A 4,381-nucleotide genomic window follows, 5' to 3' on the forward strand; every position below is an offset into this window, starting at 1 on the left:
TTTCTTTTTTGAGAAAATGTAGACTGAGGGGGTGTTTGGTTCAAGAACTTTTTAGTCCCAGAGACTAGAAAAAGTCCTTAAAAAGTCCCTAGAAACCAAACGGGAGGGACTTTTTCTACGGGGACTAGAAAAAGACTCTACTGGAGAGTCTTTTTTTATTAGTCCCTGGTACTAGAAAAAGTCCTAGGACTTCTGAACCAAACACCCCCCTGATAGATGGAGCGAGCAAACCGGAGTTTGTGCCATGTTCCTTTCGGCCCGGAGGTAAAGAAAGAGCCCATTATGTACAGTACAGTACAGCCCACTAGGCTCATCAGCCTCGTCTCCATCCTTCTCCCCTCACTCCCGAATCCAAGATCCCCAATTTCGACATGGGCGTAGGGACAGTCAGTAGACATTTTTTATGCCTCCTCCGAATTAGCAGCCTTCTTCTCCCTACCACCATCGCTGCATATATGAACACTAGCGCCCACCGTCTCTCTGTCTCCTCCCTCGTACTGCAGTAATCCCAAACCAAAGAAAATGGTTGGAGGGCGCTGCACGGACGCCTCCGCCAAGACGGAGCATCCGCACCATGCATGTGGCGGCTGCGGTGACGCGGGTGGCGACGACGGAAGCAGCAGCCTGATGCGTGTGGGGGCGGCGCCGTCGGGCATGCCGGTGACCGTCTGAGCGCGCTGCCGGACGACCTCCTCCACGCCGTCATGTCGCGCCTCAAGGCCCTGCAGATGGTGAGAACGTGCGTGCTGTCCACGAGGTGGAGGCACCTCTGGTGCGCTGTGCCGTGCCTCGACGTCGACGAGGAGGAGACCGGCGCCTACAACAATTTCGACAACTTCACCAGCAACCTTCTGCGCAGCCATGACATCGCGCTCCTGGAGGACTTCCAGCTGCACGCCTCGACGAGTTCTGACCGTTGGGTCCGCCGCGCCATTGGTCAAGGCGAGGCATGGCCTTGCCGGCTCAAAAGGTTGCATCTCTTCAACCTGCTTAATCTGAATCTGACAGATCTTGGGAGCCTCATCCGCTTCCGCTGCCATGCTCTGGAGGACCTGCAACTGAGAAACTGCAGCTTTTTGCTCACCAGCAATGCTAAGATCGTCTCCTCCTCACTCAAGAAATTGGCTACTACATGGTGCATGACGATGAGATTTTTGCGTTGATTATAGAGGATCCTGGTCTTGTTTCTCTACGCCTGGACGGGGAGCTTGATCACATTGTTGATATTTCTGAACCACATGTCGTGCTGTCTCTCGTGGACGCATCGATTCAGCTTCCCAGGGTTGAGAAGCTCGTGAATCACCAATTGGGTATTCTTGGTGCGCTGTCTAATGTGACAACCTTGCGCTTGTCGCATTTTACGGTCATGGTAGGTATATTCTTCTTCTTCTTCTTCTTCTTCTTCTTCTTGAAATCCCCTTTTATTCAGTTTGCATCTCCTATATCTCCAACAATTTAAGGAATAAGAAAATGATTGTCTAGGTTTCAGTTGTTGTTCTATATGACTCGTGAGGATCTTCCTGTATTCATGTTTGAGAACCTGAGAAGTTTGTTGCTAGATGAGTGTCATATCAGCGACGACTTCCTCGGGCTGCAGCAATACCTGCACAACTCGTGTAACCTGAAGAAACTCACTTTGCGCTGTTGCAAGGCGATCGTCTTCTTTCATGATCTGTTAGCATAACTCAATTTAGTCCGTAATATTAATTCTTTTATGCTGTTCGACAGGTCTTGGATTCTAGGCATAACAAGGAGATGAGAGAACGCCTGCACAAATCTTCTGAGGACGTGGTGGATTTCAACTGTGAGAACCTTAGGCTTAGTGAAATCATATACAGAGATGGTGATACTTCTCTCCACCTACTGGTCAAGTTTTTTATGGGCATGCGGACAAATCTGCCAAACAACAAGATCGAATTCACTAAAGTTTGATTAGCAGAACTGTTTGTCAAATACGTCATGTTGTCTACGGTTTGCTGATTCGCCTAGGTTGCATGTCTGACCAATTTGAATCATTAGCTTTTCCTTTTACTAGTAGTTCGTCAAGTGTGCAATCCATGTTATATAAATATATATTGCAAGAATCATAAGTATGCATTGAAGTGTGTCATCTCTGTTGGTTGGGCAATTTATGGAGAGAAAAAAACTTGAACAGGGGATTGATTAAGTCTGTCTTATTTGAAGCAAAGATACTCCACTTCAAATTGAACATATAAACCCTTCTACGCTACCCGCATACCTGAGGCCATCGCGTTTTGCCTTCGATCTGGTTCACCCAATATGCATCGGTGTAAAGTTTTTAGTACTTTTTGGCTGGCTGTCAAAGATCTGGCCGTCAGTTCTAGCTCACTCTGTGTTTTTGCGGTTTAGTGGATGACACATGGGCCACGCATCTGCGTGGGCCAGCCGTGCAGTGTGCGTTGCATGCGGGCATGCATTCAACGTCTCCTCCCCCCGCCCTCATCCCTATTGCCGCCGCCGGGTCCTCTCCTCTCCCCATCGGCGCGAGTGGGCGGGTCGCGGTGTGCGGAAAGCTAGGAGAGGGAGAAGACAGATGCGTGAGGAGGAGGAGGCCACGGCCGTCGGCTCCTCTCCTCTCCCTGTCAGCGCCAGCGCGCTGGTCGCGGGGAGTGAGGAGAGCGAGGAGAGGGAGGGGGAAGATCAATGCGTGAGGAGGAGGACCACGCGGTGGCGCGCCAGCCAAATCCGAGGCGCGTGGGCGCGGAGGCAGCCGCGGTGGGCTCCGGCCTCTTCTTCACGCACGACGGCAGGAGCAGCTCCACCTCTCCACTCCCCCCACGCGTGAGCCATCCACAACCCCACCCCCACACCGAGGCAGCGTCCAGAGGCGGTCGGCGGCGGCGCAGGTGAGCTCCCTCCCGCACCCTCCTCTTATCTCTGCTCGACGGTGCCGTGAGATCCATCCCGTGCCTTCCCTCCCCTCGCGTCTCCCTCCCCCACAGCGGCCCTCCCTGTTGATGGAATCCATCTCTTCTACGCTATTCTTCTTCCCCTTCCCTGCCTCCCCGGTTCTCAATGATCCCATTCCCATCTATTTGTACATAGTAAGCTAGCTCAACCACACAGGCAGCTTGATTGATTCCTATACTAGCAGCAGTACGTTTGTGTCTAGGCGGAACCTCATGTACGTGTGATTTCGTGGAGTCATCTAGCTCTAGATAGATGCCACTGGACTCCCAGGTTCTTTCCTGTGTAGGAGCTTACTAAATTTGTAGTTTGCAACGAATAAGGCTAATCCTAACTAGTTGCGCGCGCAGCGCATATCTCAGCCGCAGCAGCAACATAGGATCTGAGCCATTTGCATGTGCATGCCCCTCTTTCTCTCCTTTTCATCACCACAGTCTGACACATGCATGCATACAGTGTCCTTCCTCTCTCCTCAAACTTTATTACTTCTAGTTTTCTTCTCACAGTTTAGATGATTCATATCTTTATAATCATAATTTTATTTCTGGAACTTTTAATATATTTGAACTATTGACATTAAGATCTTTAGAACAAGATCAGTCTTGGATAGTTTTTAAACACATTTTTGTTACCTAAAAGTCTAAAACTGAAATATGATTGTTTAGTAGGTTATCAGTGTTTTTACTGACGAACTTTGCTGAAAACAGTGAAGAACTTCTCATTTTTATTGTAACGTGCAAAATAAACAGAATCAGAAGGTGAAGAACTTTTTAAACTGTGGGTTTGCACTTTGTTAGAAATATTAAAGAACTTTGCTAGAAAATGTATTTGAAACAAAAGAACTTTATAAACAGCTTGCCTGAACATTTTTGTGAGGTACATGAAACTTGTTTGAGCCACAGACAATCTAAGTTTATCGAACTTGATGAAAATTTTCAAACTAGTTCAAATATATTCAACATCGGTCTTGTTCTAAAGGTCTTTGCATCAGAAGTTCAAATATGTAAAAAATAATAAAGATGAAATATTGGTTTAGAAGGTATAAATGATTTAAGTTTACAAAGAGGTAATAAAATAATGGGTTTGTTTGGGAGAGAGAAGAGAGAGGTACAAGCACTGTTGATTTGACATGCATGTAGGACAGCTGATTTGACTTGCATGCAAGATGGATGGACTGGATATGGGTTGTGCAAGATGGCTGTTTGGGTGACATCTCAGATTCCCTTTATGCGCCTTGTTCAACTATGGTTCAAATTCATATCATAGTTAGTCCTGCTGCATGATGGAACTAGGTAAGGTTGTTGTTATTTTGCTACCTAATGGGCACAATCTTTTAATCTTTTTCGTTTCCAGGTTCTGATAAATGAGTGATGACTAATGGTTGATGCAAAGGAGGAGCCGTACTGATGGAAGTTGGCAGCAAAATCAGGTGAGACTGGATAGCCCGTCCCAA

This window comes from Triticum aestivum, chromosome 5B, assembly GCF_018294505.1.
Source record: "Triticum aestivum cultivar Chinese Spring chromosome 5B, IWGSC CS RefSeq v2.1, whole genome shotgun sequence".
Lineage (NCBI taxonomy): Eukaryota > Viridiplantae > Streptophyta > Magnoliopsida > Poales > Poaceae > Triticum > Triticum aestivum.